Source organism: Rhipicephalus microplus, chromosome 2, assembly GCF_043290135.1.
Source record: "Rhipicephalus microplus isolate Deutch F79 chromosome 2, USDA_Rmic, whole genome shotgun sequence".
In the NCBI taxonomy this organism is placed as follows: domain Eukaryota; kingdom Metazoa; phylum Arthropoda; class Arachnida; order Ixodida; family Ixodidae; genus Rhipicephalus; species Rhipicephalus microplus.
Window position 1 is genome coordinate 215761980 of NC_134701.1, and position 22750 is coordinate 215784729.

General features: G+C 42.3%; 1 protein-coding gene and 1 long non-coding RNA gene across 3 annotated transcripts in view; one reads left to right on the forward strand and one right to left on the reverse strand.

The window, feature by feature from the left end:
* LOC119169567 (cell adhesion molecule Dscam1-like) overlaps positions 1 to 22750 on the forward strand; it is a 219747-nt gene that overhangs the window by 25259 nt on the left and 171738 nt on the right. The gene's annotated exons all lie outside the window — the stretch shown is intronic.
* LOC142774843 (uncharacterized) overlaps positions 15257 to 22750 on the reverse strand; it is a 374795-nt gene continuing 367301 nt past the window's right edge. Inside the window, exon 4 of the long non-coding RNA XR_012886578.1 lies at positions 15257 to 15329. This is a non-coding gene — a long non-coding RNA (uncharacterized LOC142774843). The remainder of the gene's footprint in view (positions 15330 to 22750) is intronic.

Genomic DNA, 22750 nt, shown 5'->3' on the forward strand with positions numbered 1-22750 from the left:
TTCAACACATGGGGTTGAAACCTCAAGATCAACCATAGGGACTGAAAAAAAAAGGTATGGACCACGCATGCTGTAAACGATACAATGAATACTGGCAGAGAGAAATCGGAAGAAGGCAAGAAAGTTCAGAGTACAAGAAGAGTTAGCTGATAAAGTAGGAATTAGTCGAAAACTGTGCGCGTGGGCCGGTCATATAGTGCGTAGGACAGCTACCAGTGGTGAGTTAAAGCAATAGAATATATACCCGGGAATGAAAAATGCCACCGAAGATGGAAGTAAGTTAGCAAGGGTGATGACATCAGTGAAATCAGAAGATCGACAGAAATGAACTGAATCGACTACTGCAGAATCGGGGAAAATAGAGGTCACTGGGTAACGAAATCGTGCTGCGATGCAGAGTGAGTAAGCTGAGGCTGATTATAATGGTGATGAACGTGCTCAACTCAAATACCTTTCAGAACACACGGCAGCTAGAAGCAGCTTGTTCGCTGGATCAAGTGTTTTGCGCAAGGTCAATTGCTGTGTTTCTTGACTAACTTCTCTGTCCTTCTTTTCCGTCTCTTCTCCTTCTGCATGTGTTATTGCACATGCCCACATGTTTCTATTGCTTATTTTCTTCGTCATGAATTATTTAAAAACTCGTATATGGTTTGGGGACATTAGTCGTGATTCCAAAGGAGAGTACCGAGAGGCGCACTCCGACCCGTCGAAAATATTTCACCTCGTACGGCGCGCGCTCGAGTAGCGGTTCAAGTGGTCGTAAGGAAGGCAATGCGGTACACGACGCTAACGCAAGTATGCATGCGGAACAAAGCACGTCGTAAAAACGACGCTCGGAAATGCTATGGCACGACGCATGGTGAAACGACAGCGCCGGCTTACTACGTATGTGCCATCTTTGCACACGGGCATGGTATACTTCCACCGCGTAAAATGTGAGGGCTTTTGCATCGGTCGATTTTACGGCCTTGCAGCGAACAACAACAAAAGGGCGGCAAAGAAATCTCGTCCATTTGACCGAGCACGAAAGGACCAGAGAGTTGAAAAAAAAAGCGGCTTGTGGAGGTCGTTGTCATTCTTATTGCCCCTGTTGCGTTTTCCAGCACCCACGTTAAAAAGAAAAACGAAGGCTTCATTCGTCTGTATGATCCTGGATGTCACCCCCTACCCCCCGAAAAAAAAAAAGAAAGAACAAAATGACAGCACGTAGGTGCTTCTCTGCACTGCACGTTCTTTCCGCTTTTGGGTTTAAGGCGACGTATGTTTTGTAGACGTTGTTTCCTGCCTCGCTGTGCTATTTTCCGGCGAGCTGGCAATCCGGACCGTGGGATGTGTGAAAAGAAGTTATAAAAAAATAAGATTGTTAGTGAGAGAGAGAATTGTTTCATGGTATTTGGACGCACTGCCTAGGAATATACGTAAGAAAGAAGACTTTGCGTTAGACGTGCTTAAAAAGATATTGCTGCTAGACAAACCCTGTGGGCGGGTTCATTCAAAATATAGCCATATATTTATGTCAGAATGCTATTCTTGTTTTTAGCTCTGCACAAACCTATCGGTATGAAATATGCACATAAGTTTTCACGACTAACCAAGTTTTGTTCTTGTTAAAATATCGTTACAAAGACATGCGCTTTAGTTAGGTACCTTACCACGTTCGTAATAGTTAAGACAGAACACATACTGTAAATTCAGTATCATTGTGTTGGTTTCCTCTCATCACTCACTGCTAAAATTATGTCTACTGATTGTGTAGCTTCACTAAACTTCTCCTCTACATTCGTGAAAAGTGGTGCTTCATAACCTTAGTAGCGCTGTAAACTAGTGGCATAGTTCAGCAACTCTTGCGAAGCGAAAGACAAAGAAAAAATACACACAAGTATTCCGCAAAGAACAAGCGTGAACTAACAGCTGTCACAGTTGCCAGTTCGCAAGCACGTTGAACAAGCTAGCTCGATAGTCTGTGATTGTCCGGCGTATACCTGTCTATTTTTTTTTTCTGCATCCATGTTTATTTTTCAGCGGCGTGCTGTAACGACGATTCATAACCAACTAGCTGGTACTCTCACTTTTCTAGTTAGCCACTCACCTCTTATTTGAATTCTTCTACTGGAAGTCAAGGCACCTTCGTGCAGTGTGCAGCTTAAGCTTAGACTTAGCGGTGAAAGCACAACACGTACAAACCTTATCCCACCGAGAGATAAGTGCGCGAACACTGGCTACCATGCCCTTTTGGTAAAATTACTGGGTAAAGTGGCGCATTTAAACTTAGACCATTGACGAGTGAGCGCGCCCTTTACGTCATATCGGTGGTGGTAGTGGACAAGCCTCGGCGTCTCTGACTCGTCTCAGAGCCCTGCGTGCTTCCAGCGGCAAACTGTGCATAGGTGTAGCTCGCCGCCAATATGCGCGAAAAAGTACGGTGCGTCACGGAGTTGTTGATCGCCTCACGTTTCGCAGTGAGAAGTCGTGGGCTCGAATGCTTCATCGCACGCTTGGGGAAAATATTCTCCTCAACTAGTTTAATTTGTGGGTCACATACCGATACGCCGCATGTGCGTGTGCGTGTGTGTGTGTGAGAGGGAAAGAGATAGATGGTACGGCGACCCCAACCGCTTAAACGTGCTTGAAATGTCCGTAAAATTTCTACATCAAAATGATGATACTACAGTGAACTTTTATTTTCATAATCATATTTTTGTTGAAACATAATAGCGCAGCAACACCCTACTACTGTGAATATTACGCAAACAGTAGAGGGGGGGGAGCATTCCACTGTTTGTTTTGGGGCCCTGACCATTACTGGCATTTGCCAGCCCTTACTACACCTTATGTGTATCATATACAAGATTCTAGTAATCTTTAAACTTCTACTGCTCCTCTCCCTCTTGTTTTCCCTCGCCTGCCGTTCCTACTTATTGTTGAAATCTGCTATACGATACTATGCTATGCTTTACTCTCTCACCCGTTCTTTTCTACCATTCTTATCCTTAGATCAATTTTCTTCACCCTCACTTCGATTTCTCTCCCAATGCTTTACTTCGCTATGAATAGCTGTTCCATAATTCGCTATAGACATTGACAGTGTTATGCTTCGCTCTCTCCCTTTTTTGGCTCTTACTCACCTGAATTCTCTGCTCACCTTCCCTGCCCTTTTGAATTTCTTGCAATGCTATACTATACATAACTCTCCTACGCTCTCCGCTTCTACTTCTCCTCACACTCACTCTCCTTTCCTAAACGATTGCTCTCTGGAGCTGCTTCATACATGACACATTGAGGGGCTAGTTCACGATGCAAGCTCACTTAAAAAATTGTGGCATTACATCGCCCATCCTGTTGTGTACTTATCTTCTTGTCTTCATTGAAAAGGGAGCTTCAACTTTTTTTAGTAAGAATTGTTCATATATGCTTTGGATGGAGCATGAGAAGCTGCTTCGTGGGGGTTGTTTTCAGTGGTTTGTATACCGGTCGAGATTTAAAAGCGGATCAGTTTAGGGGCACGGGCTGCCGTATCCTGCCGACATTTTGTGTAACGTAGGCAAGACCGGGTGTAGAAAGAGAGAGAAAAGAGGAAGCAAGGTCGAAATACAAAAAAGAAGGAGAAAAATGAGAGGAAAATTATGAAGAGCGAGAAAGAAAAAATACGTAAATTAAAAGAAAGAACGAAATAGAGACAAAGAGAAAAGACCCAATAAAACAGAGAGAGAGGTGAACAAAGAGGGAGAGGAGGAAAAAACTGAAAACCAAAGAAAAGCAAAGAAGGCTCGCAAGCTCCGAACTTCCTTCGAGTTTGTCACCCCTAGTGCGAAGCCAGCTTAGGTTTTTTTTTTTTTTGCGAACACCGCACACAGGACGAAAAGTTGTAGCAGCTCCGTTGTTAAAACTACTGGCTATAGGTACGGTATGAAAAAAAATTAGAGGCACAAGAAAATGAGGACAAGAAAGCACAGAACTAGTTCCAGTCAGCAACTAGCCAGTACAGCCAAAGACCGTGTTTAAATCTACAACTACGGTGACTGAACTGAGAATGGAACGTGTCTAGAAGGCGTAGTCATATTTCCGTGTCTTCGTCGTAATGCATTTGGCTTTTTAAGGTGTTTTAAAACAAGTCATATTATTTTTAAGAAGTTTTCACTCTACAATGTCGTCGTTTTCAACAAAATGTTATCCTGTTGTAGCTCTCTCGGATTGCACACGGAGGCGCCATTGTCCTGTGGAAAGCTGTGATAGCTTTGCTGTACAACGGGACTAACACACGCATCAAAAAAAAACTTCAAAATGACTTACATATTTTACTATGCTGCCTCATGGGAATATCTCCACAATTTTTTCACAAACAAGCTTTTTATAGGCATCTGACGACTTATACTACCAGTCATGCTCAAAACATTATAGGTCATACTTTAGAACGAACCATATTTACTGCATTGCGCCCACATTCATCTGGACAGCAAGCTAAAGATGGAATCTCGCTTGATTGTTTTATACGTACTGGTGCGTCCTTAGAAATCCTTCGTGTAGCACCCTACTTTACGTGTGTTTATCTATTACTCCTTTTCCAGTATGCCCTTCCGGTCAAAGCTGGGTGAACTTCCTACTCTTATGTCTTCATGTGTCGATACACGCTAAGTCGTGTCTTCGTTCGATCGTCGAGAAGGCTAGCCGTCTAGACAGGCGAACCAACATCAGCAACACACGGCGAGCACTTATAAAGGGCCCCATTAGCTTCAGCACACGTCCCGATGCCCAACTTCTTCGCCGTTGGCAGGAATGAGCTTTTGCAGGCCGCCTAATGCGAGGACGTGTCCGCTTGGTGTTCTATGGGAAGCGAGTACATAGCTGAATTGTTCGTTTTTCATTGCTGTGCGTCTTCCTTTGCTTACGTTCTATTTGCTTTCTCACTCATACATTTGGTCACCAATGTCCTGATGTTGTCCCTAGGTTCCAATTAAAAGAAAGAAAGAAAAGTAACACACGTGTCTTCCGAACGGAGGAAGCGTAGATGTGTAGCATATAGTTGGGAACCAGTTCTGTGCTGATGCATTCACAGTACAAGCGTCTTGCGACATGCCTGTTGTCGAGAGCACTGCTGTTACGCAAAAAAAAAAAAACAGGTCATGTTTGCGATCGATTGGTCTGGGGGTCTTGGTTCACGCTCTGGCTCGCTTTACTCTCCTTTATTCTCCAGTGCACACGCAACTGTATCTAACGCAGTTCAATCACAACTAATAATTAGCAGTCGAATAATATTGCTGCAGTCTTGCTCATTCATTAGGCCTCCTGAACAAAATATGAAGGCAGTGGAAAGCACAAGAACATTCCATTTTATTTAGAACAAATGTTTTATTCATTTTATATGTAGCGTGGTGTTTTGTTTCGTTCAGTTGCATGACGAATGAGCAATGACAAACAGGCCGAAAAAAAAGCGCAGGCAAGGCAATAGCCAATCTACAGGCATCCCACAAACTCTGTCGGAATGTCTGTCGAGAACACAATCTCTTTCGAAACCAGAGTGTAATCAAAAGCATTCAACAGGAGATGGCGCCATGCATTTCGCTTGGCTTTTGTCTTCTTTCCACGTAGTCTGAGTTGAGTCATTCACTGTGCTTTCTTGCACAACCACCTAGAGTAATTCCGAAAGACAAACACATTTGCTCTAAGCAAAAACAGCAGCAGCACCAACTACAACAACAACGATGATCAGGATGATGATGACGACAACGTTTTTGTTTTGTAATCAGCTTTCTCAATGTCAATGCACATGCAGTATCGAAGTCAACGCGTATAGGCAAGACAGTTTGTTCCTTTCCGGGAAAATGCCATAAGGCATAGAGAGAACACTTTGTCTCAGCTATCCTTTTCTTTTTATGTATATGTGCCAGTCAAACCTTCTTTCGAACTATAAAACATGCTATATATTTTTATTCTCTACATTCGGCTGCAAAACTCTTGAACTTTCCTTGACCACTATGGCATGCTGTCTCAAACACGTGCCTTCTGTTCGTTTTAAGGATTCTTACTTTTCTGCTGACCATACTATAACGTACTACGTATAGTTTTCATGACATGAACGCCTTTATGAAGTTTCACGGTCGCTGTCAGAGGCTTTCCAGAAACATGTAGTTCAGCTGTATCTGACTTTTTCCGAAAACGCATGTTTGCTGACGCATACTCTCCTTCAAAGAAACGCTTTGTTTCGATTACATGATTTATTAGCACGTTTGAAAGAGGCTGGTTATTTTGAGCATGGTAAGATGAACTTTGCCGCTAATGAAGCGGGGCGGTGACTTGAACCTCTGTTTGGGGATGAGCATGATAATTTCTGATGACTCATTCTAGAGTAATGCAGTAGGCTAACAGGGTGACAATGCGTCTATTTGTGCATCTGGGAGGGAAAAAAGGTATACCACTAGCAACAATAGATATATACGGAAAGCAAGATGCGCATTATGGGACATGGATCATCTCCTAAGGCTTTGAGTGCATGCACTTGAGGCGCAACTATAATAGGAACGAGCCGCCTTCAATACACGGCGGCCGTCTTCATTAGACTTCACACACTCCACGCTTCCGGTTTCATGATGTCGGACCAAGGTTGTCGTGACAAGACGAATAGCGCTCTCTTCGTCAAAGTGCGTCACGGAGAAAATGAGATGCACAGAAGTAGCTGAGACCTCGCGAGCTCATGCATTCCCGACATTATGAAAGCATATTAAGTCGTTCGTTTCAGCTTTCTTTTATTTAATTATTTACTCTCGCTCTCTCTCTCTTTTTTTAAGTGAGAGTGGTGGTATTCTCTTGATGCTATGCTGTGAGTCTTCCAAATTGTTTAGCACTGATTTGCTAAGCCACTTTGCAAAGCCATGTTGCACACTGAATAGGGTCTTTCGTCTCTACTGCAGCGCTAAATAGCACTAATATGTGTAAAAAGTGTGCGCAATATCTTCACAAAGCTAAATCAAGCGTTCAACGCATTCAAGTACCGCAATTCGAGACATACTAAGGTCACTCGTCTTCTGCACATGAAGCAATATACCTTAGGCTTATTAAATGTATGCACGAATGCCGACATCATTGTTAAGCAAGATTTACACCTTGACTAGGTATATAAACAGAAAGCTGATACTAGCTGGAAAAATTTAGACACTCAATTTGTAACACCGTCAATTGCAAATATCACTGTGCTTTCCAGGTAAGTGATGGGCATAAAACGAGACGACTGGGCTGACTAAAGGGCATCAGCCCCTTACCACGTTGCACAATTTAATCGTGTAGGCTGGAGCAGTTTTGTGTTGTATGCGTTACAAGCACTGTTCTAGCGAGTATGGTTTTTATAGGCTACTTGGAGAAAGGTGATTAAGAATAGTGAGCATGTGTAACAACCCATGCGCAAAGTATACGGACAACGTCTTTGCATGCCATATCTCATCGGCACGCCATCAGCCGTGGCGGCACTCGTCATCGAGAGACCCAAAAGCAGCGGTGTGTATGCACGTCCCTTCATATTTTCATGTGAAATTGCATTGCATGACGCGGTCATGGAGGTTTTCGAATGAACGAAAACTGGGTGTCCCTTTCTTTGATCTGTCGCATCTTAACCACTGTTTTACAAAGCGACTGCGGCTAGGCTAGATCATGCAGCTGGTGTAGATATTTTTTTATATGTCACACTTCGATACCGTGCTGACATGCGGCCGCAAAAATAATACAGCGCCACACACAAAAATGTCGACTTGGGCGCTTCATCTAAATACTATAGAGAAAACAGTTTACCTTGCCACAAATAAAAGATAAACAAAAAAAAAGAAAGAAAGAACGAAATAATGCAGGAAAGAAGAAAAGCAATAAAAAAGAAAGAAATATTAAAGAAAGAATGAAGGAAATAAAGAATTATAAAGAAAGAAAAAAATGCCGCCAGCATTTTCCGACGGGGGCAACTCGAGTAAATGCGTCGCAGAGTGGTGAGGGTATCGTGTGACGCCCCGCACTTAAAATTCACGCTCACTGGACGCGCGGGTCACAGCAGCTCCTATCTTAGATTACCACAGAAGCGAAGGACCAGAGAAATGACACCCAGTTTACGCTTGTTCTGTGAGGACCGAGCATTGTAACCATGTTTGGCAAAGTTACTGGACAGGCCAGCATACACACAGCATGCATACAGCATACAGGATAGTCTAGCACCTCTCTCGACAAGAAACACCTCGTCGGCAGATTTCGCGCAGATACATTTCGGAACATGCTCCGGTGGTCCGCATCATTTCGTCGTCTATACAGTAGCGCCATGTTCTTTGGATAACAGCTGCCAGCCTAAACTGTCCAGTAAACACATGTCCCGTCTGCGATTACTCATAAAGCTTACATGTATCTCTGCTGGCCACTTGCCCTTGTGTTGCCGTGCCTGCGGCGCAATGCATCAATAACCTGCTTCATACTGTTCTGCGTTCCTCTCCGGCCCTTGCTCACTTGTGAACCGCTTGCTCACTATTGAACCTCACCTTGCCAAGAAGCTAGAGTGGGTGGAAATGAAATATGTGAAGAAAAAAAAACGCTAGTCCAGCGTGAAAGGCACAGTACAGTCATAACGAAAGCAAGAATAGTGGCCTTTCAGAACCTTTTCAAAACAATCATTGGGTAAATACTGCAAGCACACTTGCTTGATACCTCCACTAAGGCATTATTTGAAATTTTTGGGGTAGTAGACTGGCATTCGCTTGCTATTTCTCGTCATTCTTCTGAGAAGCGTGGTATCCGCTAAACACATGCAAGGAATTTTGTGCCAATTGCTCATGCAGTGACTGATGACGATGAGGAATTATGGCTGGAGTGGGTACGCGCCACAGTTAATAGGGGAACAAGAACAAGCTTTAGTAATGTGTTGGAGCATTCCAAGGCCCACTGTTACCCTATTTGCATTGTGCCACTACTGGCTATTTTTTCGCTCTTTTAAAAGGCTTTATAAGTCGTTTTAACGCGATTATTTTCGTAACATCAAGCCTGCCAAAGGCAAGTTTGCCAACAAGTCACAAACACCAGTGTAGCTCAGTGGTAGAGTACTGGGCTGGCACCCAGAGGACGCGGGTTTGAGCCCCACTGTGTTATTGGTGCTAGGTTTTTTTTTTCTTCTGATTTCTCGTGATGTGGTTACGGGCACCGGTGGCGGTGGCGGCGGTGGTGGACAACTGCACGTGACCAGAGTTGTGATCTCATAACAGTTTGGTCTGTAGTAAAGGCATTAGAGAAGAGGTAAACAACGTGGGAAAGTTCAATAATAGTGACGTAAATCGGATATTTAACGATACAAGCATTGTGAATGGAAACAACTAAAAATAAATATCTAAAAATAAATATATACGTGGGAGATGATACCCAATGAAAGCGCATAACTATTGTAACAAAGTACACGAAAACATTATTATCTCCTTTATGATTGAATATCTGCAGGTCACACAATGCCAAGTGCTAACAGAATACGGAATGTTTGTTCTTTTATTAGTTTATGATCACTACATAAATGTTATGCAGTGTTTTCTTAGACTACCCATACTATAAAAAAATAATAAACGACTTCGTCGAGAGCTCACTCCCAAGAGCAGCGCTGTAGTAGATGCATACCGTATTTTACTTTGGTGTGTGTTCTTGTGGGAAAGTGCGTGGGTGCGTGCGTGCGTGCGTGCGCGCGTGTGTGTGTGTGTGTGTGTGTGTGTGTGTGTGTGTGCATGTATGTGTGTTTGTGTGTCTGTTTCCCTTGATTACGTTTCTACGTACAAAGTGCGAAACATTTCATGGTTAAAGCCTTTAGTTGACACGCAGCCAGTTTGAACGTTTTTTTTTTGGTCCTTTTCTTTGCTACGTGTCATGGCACTTGATAAAGTAATAAGAAAATTACATTTCGTTTCATGCCAGAGGGAAGACAGGAAACACAAACAAAATGCCTCAGTGTTTCATGAACGCTCCAGCACAAGTTTCACGCCTCGCTTGCCAGGTGCTGTAACGCATCACGACATCACTATGTCGGAGCCTATGCTCGTGGCTTCGGGAACAATGATGAATAGTTTCGCGGCTGTTGGGTCTATGTTTACGGAGTTTCTTTTTTTCGCAGGGATCAGAATCATTAACTCTGGCTGATGGCGAGGCGCTATTCTTGTATAATAACTACTTTGGGTGTTGAAGGGATGTAGGAGACAGTGACGGTGGCCGAAAAAGTCTATGTAACTCATAATATTTTGTCTGTTTATTTTATAAGCTGTCATTCCTACACGTTTTAGCAAAAGCAGCCAAGCTACGAACCCACATTTTTGTTCTTCATTTTTGATGATTCTTGAAGTTGTGCAGTGGTGCGTTTGACAGCTTGCTTTATACCAAAGGCATTGCATCCCATGCCCGTCAAAATTACTGCGCCAACTATTTATCATGTTGCGTTGGTTACTCTTTAGTTCACAACATTGGCTTTGAAAAGCTTCCTGACACGTGTCCCGAGAGACGCAGTGCGGACGTGTGAAAATCTGCAGGTGATGTTTAGTGAGTGTTGTCCGGTTCGTTAAGCTATCCGGTTGCTCCTGCCGCAGTAGAGTTGCCGTTCCAGTCTGAGTTACTGCGGTGCTACCACTATTTTTTTTCAAGTACGGTTTCCTCTGTTGCTTACGCGCTAGGGATATTGTACATTCCAAGTTATTTCGCTTCGCTTTTAAATAAATTACGTCAACTTATCGGTTGTGTTTGAATGCAAATATTTATACAGTTCAGATGCCTCCTGATAAACGATTTATACTGTACATGCACAGCCAAAATTCTCATGAGCAAACATTCAGTTCCTTTGTTTATCCTTCAATTTTATGATCACTTGCATTTGAGGAAGCTGGATTCATTATAAGCTGCTTCCCTTGTCACCTTTTATAGAAGTACTGCATCATCATCATCATCAGCCTGACTACGTCCACTGCAGGACAAAGGCCTCTCCCATGTTCCGCCAGTTAACCCGGTCCTGTGCTTGCTGCTGCCAATATATACCCGCAAACTTCTTAATCTCGTCTGCCCACCTAACCTTCTGTCTCCCCCTAACCCGTTTCCCTTCTCTGGGAATCCAGTTAGTTACCCTTAATGACCATTGGTTATCCTGTCTACGCGCTACATGCCCGGCCCATGTCCATTTCCTCTTCTTTATTTCAACTATGATATCCTTAACCCCCGTTTGTCCCCTAATCCACTCTGCTCTCTTCTTGTCTCTTATGGTTACACCTACCATTTTTCTTTCCATTGCTCGCTGCGTCGTCCTCAATTTAAGCTGAACCCTCTTTGTAAGACTCCAGGTTTCTGCTCCGTAGCTAAGTACCGGCAAGATACAGCTGTTATATACCTTCCTCTTGAGGGATAGTGGCAATCTACCTGTCATAATTTGAGAGTGCTTGCCAAATGTACTCCACCCCATTTTTATTCTTCTATGTACTTCAATCTCGTGGTTAGGTTCTGCGGTTATTACCTGCCCTAAGTAGACATAGCCTTTAACAACTTCAAGTGCACTATTACCTATCTCGAAGCACTGCTCCTTTCCGAGGTTGTTGTGCATTACTTTCGTTTTCTGCAGATTAATTTTAAGACCCACCTTTCTGCTCTCCTTGTCTAACTCCGTAATCATCAGTTGCAATTCGTCCCCTGAGTTACTCAGCAATGCAATGTCATCGGCGAAGCGCAGGTTACTAAGGTATTCTCCATTAACTCTTATCCCTAACTGTTCCCATTCTAGGCTTCTGAAAACCTCCTGTAAGCACGCGGTAAATAGCATTGGGGAGATTGTGTCTCCCTGCCTTACACCCTTCTTGATTGGTATTCTGTTGCTTTCTTTATGAAGCACTATGGTAGCAGTTGCTCCCCTGTAGATTTCTTCCAGAATGTTTATATATACTTCATCTACGCCCTGATTCCGCAGTGTCTGCATGACGGCTGATATTTCTACTGAATCAAACGCCTTCTCGTAATCTATGAAGGCTATGTATAGTGGTTGGTTATACTCTGAGCATTTCTCTATTACCTGATTGATAGTATGAATGTGGTCAATTGTTGAGTAGCCTGTTCGAAATCCTGCTTGTTGCTTTGGTTGATTGAATGCTAATATTTTCTTTACTCTGTTAGCAACTACCTTTGTAAATAGCTTGTATACTACAGAGAGCAAACTGATCGGTCTGTAATTCTTCAAGTCCTCGTCATCTCCTTTCTTATGTATTAAGATGATGTTAGCATTCTTCCAAGACTCTGGTACCCTTCCCGTCAGGAGACACCTCGTAAACAGAGTGGCTAGTTTTTCTAACACAATCTGTCCTCCATCTTTCAGCAGATCTGATGTTACCTGATCCTCACCAGCAGCTTTGCCTGTTTGCATGCTCTCCAAAGCTTTTCTGACTTCTTCTATCATTACTGGTGGGGTGTCATCTGGGTTACTGCTAGTTCTTATAGTATTAAGGTCATGGTTGTCTCGGCTACTGTACAGATCTCTGTAAAACTCCTCCGTTATTTTAACTATCCTATCCATATTGGTAGTTATTTTGCCTTCTTTGTCCCTTAGTGCATATATCCGACTTTTGCCTATCCCAAGTTTCCTCTTCACTGCTTTGACGCTTCCTCCGTTTTTCAGAGTTGTTCAATTCTCTCCATGTTATATCATTTTACATCGCATACTTTACGCCTATTAATCAACTTCGAAAGCTCTGCCAGTTCTATTTTGTCTGTTGTACTTGACACTTTCATGCTTTGACGCTTCTTGATTAGGTTCTTCGTTTCCTGGGAAAGCTTGCCAGTGTCCTGTCTAACTACCCTGCTTCCAACTTCCACTGCACACTCCGTAATGATACTCGTTAGATTACCATTCATTGTATCTACGCTAAGGTTGGTTTCCTCACTAAGAGCCGAGTACCTGTTCTGCAGAGACACTCAGAATTCCTGTACTTCCCCTCTCAGTGATAGCTCATTGATTGGCTTCTTGCGTATCGGTTTCTGTCGTTCCTTCTTCAAGTCTAGGCGAATTTGAGACCGTACCAGTCTATGGTCACTGCATCGTACCTTGCCAACCACTTCCACATCCTGCACGATTCCTGGGTGTGCAGTCATCAAAAAGTCTATTTCGTTCTTATTTTCGCCATTAGGGCTCCTCCATGTCCACTTGCGGTTTTCTCGTTTTTGGTAGAAAGTATTCAAAATCCGCAAATTATTGCGTTCTGCGAATTCTACTAGTAGCTCTCCTCTGGCGTTTCTAGTGCCGATGCCATAATCTCCTACTGCCTGGTCTCCAGCCTGCTTCTTCCCTACATTTGCATTAAAGTCGCCCATCAGTATAGTATACTTCGTGTTTACCTTACTCATTGCCGATTCCACGTCTTCATAGAAGCTTTTAACTGAAGCGTCATCATGGCTGATGTAGGCGCGTCAGCCTGTACTACGTTCATCTTGTATCTTTTATTCAGTTTACTTACAATACCTACCACCCTTTCATCAATGCTATAGTATTTCTCTATGTTGCCAGCTATGTTTCTGTGAATTAGGAGCCCCACTCCCAGTTCTCTTCTGTCTGCCAAGCCCCGATAGCAAAGAACGTGCCCATTCTGTAGCACAGTATAGGCCTCATCTGTCCTCCTAACCTCACTGAGCCCTATTATATCCCATTTAACACCCTCTAGCTCATCGAATAGTACCGCTGGACTTCCCTCACTAGATAAGGTTCTAGCGTTAAACGTTGCCAAGTTCAGGTTCCAAAGGCGGCCTGTAGTCCAGAGATTCTTAGCACCCTCTGCTGCGTTGCAGATCTGACCGCCGCCGTGGTCAGTTGCTTCGCAGCTGCTGGGGACTGAGGGCCGTGAGTTATTTGACGTATGCATGTGGGAGGTAGTGGCCAGATACTGCACCAGGGTGGCCAGTCCTTCTCTGGTGAGGTAGTGCGTTCCCCGCGGTGGTTACTGGTGAGGCCGCACCCCAGGCCTCTTAATGCAGTTCCTTCAACACGCGGATTTTTTTTTTCGGTTGGGAACTGCGCGGCACCGGGATTTGAGCCACGGACCTCTTGCATGCGAGGCGGGTGCTCTAACCACTATGCCATCACCGCACCCGGATTGTTTTGTTCTAAAAGTAGGTTTCAGTGGTGTATCAGTCAACTTTGTGGTTATTTTATAAAAATGTTTTAATGAACTGAGATTTCTGCTGATTACCCGCTTAATTAAGGGTCTAGAGAGTACGGAGTTGAGCCTCCGATTAGCCTATGGGGTGCTGTTTATTAATATATTAAGCGGACAAAATTTAAAATTGTTTGTGAGGTGATGTTACCTAATTAATCTTTTTAGTGATTAGGCCTAAATTTGGTCACGAAATAGTTCTGGTACTATTACTCCTGTCCTGATGAAACCTGAGCGGCGACAGGTCTACAATTAGGGCTTTGCATGTGTGAGTTAGAAGTTTCCCGGTAGGTTATTAGCAAAGTTAAAAGCGATTGTAAGGGAAAAAAAAACACGTGGTTCAAGACTTTGATCTGACGGGCGTACCTTTCTCCCGAGCAGTGAGCCACCCTCCTCCTCTGAGCGAGGGAAGACGCGGGCGCCACACGTTTATTAGCGGTTTTTGTTATATTCTTTCTAACTCTGTATCGTCCGGTTACCTTAAGCTATCAAATTAATTTTACACGGAAAAAACCGGACTGTTGTGTTCTAAAAGAAGATATTAGCTATTTTTCAGTGGCGTTTGTAGCTCCTTTTGAAAATTTGTTTTAATGAAGTGAGCTTTTTGCTGATTACCACCTTAATTAAGGGCCTAGAGTGTACGGAATTGGGCCTCCTGGTAGCCTATGGGGTGCGGTTTATTATTATATTAAGCGGACAAAATTTAAATGCGTTTGCGAGGTGATATTACCAATTTAATCTTTTTAGTGATTAGGCTTAATTTTGGTTACGAAATAACTCTGGAACTATTAAACCTAGCCTAATCAAACTTCAGTAGCGTCAGGTCTACCCTAAAGACTTTCAACTTTATAAGTAAGAAGTTTCCCGGTAGGATATTAACGAAGCTACAAGCGATCGTAAAAAACACGTCGTCCGACTGTTGTTGTTTTCACAGATTCACACTGTTTTCCGCTCCTAAAATTTAAAATTCTCGTTTGTAATAGCAGTATTTGTAGCGGTTCAACTCCTTGTATCTTCACGAACAAATAGACAGCACTCTGACCCTCCTAGAACCAAAATTGCTAAAGTTATAGGCAGATATGTGCAGAGCTCACTTACATGTGCTGCTGACGTGGCCGCTCCCGTGGACAGATGCTACAATAGCCGCACCCATATCGATGGTGCCTACCCCTGTTAACAAACAAGGGGTAGGTCAGTATGTCATCTATTATAAGAAAAATGGGCATATTCATGATGACCCAACCATCCTGCACAATCATTTTTAAAAATTGAAACGAGGCCTGTAGAAATGCCATTTCATTGCGATAGCAATCATACGAAGTCTCGACAAAATTTCGTCGTTGCGGTCACTGTAATGTTCTTATGTATAAAGTCCAAATTTATCACATTCCCCACCGAGCATCACACATTCAACCAGTGGGTAATGCTATGCAAACAGAGGTGACAAATGTGGTTGAAGCAAAGTTCAAATAAGAGGGCCCCTTTCAGTCACTTGTAGGACCTGTGCGATAAATCCCCCCCCCCCCACCTGTTAGACCTACCACCGAATGCTCAAGCAGAAAGGAAACGCCTCGCTTAGCTTCAACACTGATGAAAACACCTGAGGCGAAGGGGTTCGCTCGAGCAGCAACTGCGAACTTGGATTTTACAGGCATCGTTGCTACATTGCTGGCACGTGCGTCATCTCGCTATCTTGGCAGCCATCAGCAGGCGGCTCATACACCCTTTTACATGCGGCACTCCCAACGTAAAGAGACTCAGCAAAAAAAGTACCTGAAGCATATTCACCGCAACGGTGAAGTAATAAATGCGACGGGAACAATTTGTTGCGGTGCAGTTAACTGTTTTGAATCCGATCCCAAAATGCTGGTGCAATCTCAATATGGCCATATTCTATCACACCAGCATCCTGAGATCAGACACAAAACAGCCAGCTGCCAGCCTTACTTCGTACACCGCTACGAATTGCAGCTATCGCATTCATTACTTCACCCTTGCAGTGAAATGTGCGGTGAAATTGACTTTTAATGGAAGTGGGAACACTTAGTTGTAGCAGGACTCGATTTTTGGGACAATGCAAGTGATAACCTGTAAAAAATGTTTTGCGTTTTAAAATTTATCAACGTTTAGTAGAGTAGCAGCAGGATTCGACTTTTGGTACAATGCAAGTGTAGTGAAGAAGAGAGAGACGATGAGTTTCTGTGCTTGTTGCTGTGCACGAGATCTGTGTTTCTGTCAGACGGGCGCTACTCTGCTTCACAATAAATTTTTATACGACACAAGTGATAACCTGCGAAATATTTACTATACTTAGAGCATATAAGCTGGTATAGCAAGCTTTTTTATTTAAGAAATGATGAATCAATGTGAGAGATGGTTTAGAAAAACTTGAAATTTGGCGAGATAGTGCATACTTGACAATGCATTTTGATCGTAAAAAATGCACATTCACAAGACAAGAGAACAGGAAGCACCCGTCCAGTCCTCTTGTCTTGTGAATGAGTGTAAAGACATATCTACCGCTAATTTAAAAATCTGGAGTGCATGCTGCAGACATGTTGCAAACAATGTTTCACTCTTTCATTACAGAACCGAGAACTGCCACCGAGACAGTAGAAATATTAGTGGTGTTTGTTTATGAGGTAATCACATAATGACAGCCGATACTTGGTGCACTTGGCTATATAAATAAATAGATGATGGTAGTGTGGGTTCATTCAATTATACGAGAAGGTCCAAAAAATCAGGCTCAATAACTGACCAGCAACCAACCTTTGAAAATTGTAACCTAATATGTATCCACATAAAAAATCTTAAAATACATTGGGTTCATTACAACAGGTACACACAAAATAAATAAATACTGCATTTTATGATAATATAGTGAAGTGGGCACATTAATGCATCAATTAGGCTAGACGCTGCCACCACTGTGCAACCGAAAATACACATACTTAAATAAATGAGGTGCTCTATATTCCAAAAGAGCTTGCAGCAGAAAAATTGTCATAATTCTATTTGAATTTCACTATTTCATACTATGCACAATAAAAAAAATTGATGTTGACTTCTTAGCTTTGTGGAATTATTCTCAAATGCTTGAACACTAGTGTACAATAAGCCTTGGTTTTAGTAGTACAAACAGAATAGTGATATGTTTTTCGGGAAAAAAAAGAAACATCAATTACGTGATGAGAGAGGTCAGCATCTAGAATGATGACGAAGTTTCCCGTGGTGCTTTTCAGGCCATGAATGTACGCAGTCCCAAGACTAAGCTTCTTCTCTCTTGGTTTCAGTACAATTGAGAGAAGTTGAGAGAAGGTTTCAGTACAGTGAGAGAAGTACTGCATTCCCTGTTAAAATAATTTTCCTGGAATCACGAAGAGAAAAATATTCCATGCATATCCACTTAGCAAGGAGTGGTCAAACTATTATTATAGTATTGGTGAATAACCGTATGGTACATGAGTTCTGCTTGATATATTGTAAATTGAATGACATGAAGTTTTAGGCAGTTCAAGAAAGATTGAGAAAATAAAGTGGAGGACAGTCCTCAAAAGTGAATCCCAGAATCCGCTGTCTTACCAGTGGCAATATACCATTTTATTATGGGTAATTTGTTCGGATATGTAGCGTTCGACCTGTGGCTTTGTGTTACAGGTTTTTTTCATTGCCATGCAGAATGCTAGGGTATGATTCCTGCTGGGAGACTGGCATAGAGTGCTTGCATTCGTCCCGTCAATGCTGCCTATGGAAGTTTTTTTTTTTTAACGCTGAAGCATTAAGGTTCCTCTGTTTGTTCTCGCCGCTCCTGGGTAGATATAAAATGTCTATCAGTTGCGGCACATACCCGCATAGCAGTGGCACATACCCGCAAGCAAATATGCGCCACTGTTTCTTGGAAAGTGTTCAATGCCATCCACGAGTCATGTTTGTCAAACCATCTTACCCTACCGTACTAATTTTGGTGTACCCAAGGCAAAGAGGGTGATAGTAAGAGCACCCAGACCTATGCAGACAGACAGACAGACAGGCCGGCAGGCAGGCAGGCAGGCAGGCAGGCAGGCAGGCAGGCAGGCAGGCAGGCAGGCAGGCAGGCAGGCAGGCAGGCAGGCAGATAGATAGATAGATAGATAGATAGATAGATAGATAGATAGATAGATAGATAGATAGATAGATAGATAGATAGATAGATAGATAGATAGATAGATAGATAGATAGATAGATAGATAGATAGATAGATAGATAGATAGATAGATAGATAGATAGATAGATACTAATATTACGAAAATAAATGCTTCGCAGTCAATATTTTCTCTTTAGTGTTCCTTTATATTTGTTCCAAAGACGTTGCGCCAACATATATGTTTCAGATTTTGTTTAAAAAAAGGGGGGTAACGATTTAGAGTACGAGGTACTCTTACTATGGGAGAGCGTAACGCCGTCCCGTTGGCTTCACTCTAAGATTGCGTCGCTAGCCATTTAAAGTACTAGGTGCTCTACTGCTTCTTTAACTGCTTCTTTAATATGGAGCAAGATATATGCAGTTTAAAGATGGGCAAGTGCTGAACTTTTTTTTCTTCTTGCACAAGGGGCTACTTGGTTTATGTGAAACGGTTCAGCTAGAACTAAATGTACCAGACACGTATAGTTAACATCTGGCGATTCTGGGTTTTCTTTGCAGTTCTCATTATTTAATATGTCAAATAATATTCTTTGATTCCAGTAATCAAAGTACTACAATAAATTGATCACTTGCCATCGCAATATCTAAATCTTAGAAACGTTTATGAATATTCTAGCCCTCCACTAAAACAAAACGACTGCTCGAGTCTCCCGCGAAACAGAATCCTTGTAAAGATGTTTATTTTTGATGGCGTTTCATGGCTCCCAGAGATCTTGTCAGGCGAGATGGACATGCACAGCCTGTTTTGTGCACACACGTTGTCAGCGTCTGAACCTTTGTCATATTCTGTTATAGCGGGGGTCTCAGACACATATCAGCTAAGGGTCTGCGTCCACAAAAATTCACTCTCGTAAGGGCCAGGACATTAAGTAGGAAGAATAAGGGTGGGGAATAGGTTGCCCCATATGTCACCTAATTTTGTGTTTTAAAGGACCTATTTCAAAACTTATATTCAGTCATACTTATGTATATTCTGTTCTTTATGTTGTATACACACAATTCTTTTTACCGGACACACACCAGACCATTTTATTGACATTATCACTTCGTTTTATTTTCACTTTTCCAGCATTGCATTTTTACTTCCAATTTGCCTTCTTGTATGCCTCTTGCAAGTGTCAGCAGGCCTTCGATTGTGCTATCACAGAAAGAAATAGATTTTCTTCAGAACGTTAGCACACGTGTTGTTCATGGTGCGTTGTGGCGATGATTACGTAGTTGTTAGGTGGATTCTGTTTTCTTTGTTTTGAATTTTTCTCTTTTTTTTGTCAGATGCTGCCCAAGTATATATTGTGCGGTTATAGCAAATAAATCTTGTTGTAAGTCAGGGCCGCTGTCTGTCTCCTTCTTTCTGCCCCGCCGCGGTGGTCTAGTGGCTAAGGTACTCGGCTGCTGACCCACAGGGCGCGGGTTCGAATCCCGGCTGCGGCGGCTGCATTTCCGATGGAGGCGGAAATGTTGTAGGCCCGTGTGCTCAGATTTGGGTGCACGTTAAAGAACCCCAGGTGGTCAAAATTTCCGGAGCCCTCCACTACGGCGTCTCTCATAATCATATCGTGGTTTTGAGACGTTAAACCCCACAAATCAATCAAGTCTCCTTCTTTCTCTTGTCCCTCGTCATTGCCACTGTTTTTCTATGTGAATCTTTCACAACCTTTTTATTTTTTCGTATTAGGATACATCATGCTGTACTATTAAGTTTTTTATTCACCTTGGTAACTGCCAATATCTTCTTTACGTGCAATTTAATGTTTCTGCTTGTATTTTATTACGTAACAAGTGAAATAAGCCTTTCCTGAATTGATCCCTGATGAGATCGACAGTATAATTAGATAAATACAAATAAATAAATATAACGATAACTTTTGAAAAGTATTTAGTAATGAGATTCCAACAGCATATGTACACCTATATCCAAAACGAGTAAAAACGTAACGCCAGTTCTAAAATATAGGCTTTGCTTTCACGATTATGTATCACCGTATGTTGCACGCATGGGGTACATCACAAGAAAATGCTTTAGATCTGTCGTGCTTATGAACCTTAAGGATGTACTTTTAAAGGCCCCTGCGCCATATAGCACAAAAGAAAAGTCTTAATGCCGCATCAGCGCTTGGGTGTGCAGAAATAGCATAGGTCGATTAAACAAGGTGTCGGACAAAGTATATTCGCCTAATAAATACCTTGCATGAAAAAAAAACTACGAATTTTGTGCCATGTGATGTTCCTTTACCTCCAACTATATGCATCAAATGAGTTAGTGTTGGAAAGCTTATCAGAGCCTTCATCACCAAACTGAAATAAACCTCTAAAAAATTAGATGTCTTCGTTCACCTCCTGCCACTCGTGTGCCCGTGAAGTCATATGAGAACCTTCTGCCAGTACAACATCGTTAAGAAGGTGGGCACTATTACATTATGAAAAAGACAGAACATGGTGCGAAAAATGCAGTGCTGAAAACTGCAAAGAGAAGTCCCCAAAGAGGAGTTTCATAAATGATTTATATTAGTTCCTATATAAGACGTCCCAGAATGCAAGAGACTCATTTGCAAGAAGAATTGAAGTTGCAAGTATTGGTTTCGCGACTGTCTTTTCACAAACAAAAGTCTGAATTTAAGCAGTAAGAAAAATAAAGATGGAGGAAAAGAGGAAGGAAGGAAGGTGATCGCCGCCATTAAAGCAGGGGTAATAGGACGGGCAGTTGTTTTAATGAGAGCAGGACGATGAAATCAGAAAACGAGATAAATTATGGCAAAAAACAAAAATAAAGACTGATCAATAGCACATTTAGAGAGAGAACAAGTGGAGATTCGCTTTTGTCAAGCCTCATGCAAATTAAGCCGGTCGTTCCTTCGAAGACAAAACGAAGCTTTGATATATGGCAGTGTCTCAGAAAATCTCCTGGAAAGAAAAAAAATAGCACTCTAACATAATGTGCATCAAAAGACAAAGCTTTTGGTAATTATAGCAATTAATTCACCACCAAACTCAAAAAGGATTAGTTTTTGCTTCCTAAAGTCCCCTAAAGTCACGGGCTTGATCCCGATCACGGCGGTCGAACTTAGGAGAGGAGTTCTAGATTTCCGTGCCCTTAAATTTATTTGGACGTAGAAAAACCCCACGTCGTCGCAATTTCCGGAGCACTCTCCGAAGAAGTACGTCATAATCATACCGTGCTTTCGGCTTGCAGAACTCCACCTAACAATGATATAATAATCAATCAATCATTCATTTAACGTGCCCTAGAACAACCATAAGGTCTTAGTGCCGGCAAGTGCAAAAATGAAGCAATACAAATAAACAATAAAATAGAGACACTCTTCAGAAAATTAAAGTGTGAAAACACACAAGCAAAAAGAAATCAGCGCGAAATGGGAAGATTAACAAGACAAGACGAGAGTCATGAAAAGGAAGTGAAAAATAAAGGTGAACATACATCATTATGTAGAAACCTTCCTAAAAGACGGGAAAAGGGAAAATCTGTGCATTGTGAAAAACTATGTTAAGACAGAGCAGAGCTGAGATAAAAACTACCACAGTCGATTGTTAAAAACATTAATATCTTGTGTTTTAACATTATACGTACTTTCTAGTCTGTGCAGTGTTGAAAAAAGATTGCGGGTAAAATAAAATGGTCAATTCTCTCTTAATATCTTACGAGGAATTGATTTGATTGATTGATTTGTGGGGTTTAACGTCCCAAAACCACCATATGATTATGAGAGACGCCGTAGTGGAGGGCTCCAGAAATTTCGACCACCTGGGGTTCTTTAACGTGCACCCAAATCTGAGCACACGGGCCTACAACATTTTCGCCTCCATCGGAAATGCAGCCGCCGCCGCCGGGATTCGAACCCGCGACCTGCGGTTCAGCAGCCGAGTACCTTAGCCACTAGACCACCGCGGCGGGGCTATCTTACGAGGGATAAAAATAAATACATTACTGAGAAGTTAAGGGCAGGATAACATTCTGTGAACTAGTTCGTACAAGAATGATAACTCAGCGCGATTTGAAGTGAAGTGATGGCAATAATAATAATCTGGAAGTGTTGGAACGGTATCCAGAGTCATTTCTAGCGAAACAATTATTGTAAATGCCCATGAATATTTGCTGGACTCGCTTAATGGCACTGCTGCCAGATTTGGCTATGCCATTTGGGATAACAGATGCATATTCAAGTTGACCAATGTGTACGATTTTTTGTAAGACTGTAGATGATCTGAATTATCGAAAAATTCTACAAACGCAGCCAAGATAACAAAGGCCACGCATGGCAGCATGTGTAGTGCGCGCAGAAAATTTTAGCGTTTGACCAAAAAGAACACCAAAATCAATGAATGCGTAAACCTAACATTAGAACATGGTATTGATGGAGTATGGAAAATACACAATGAATAATAATAA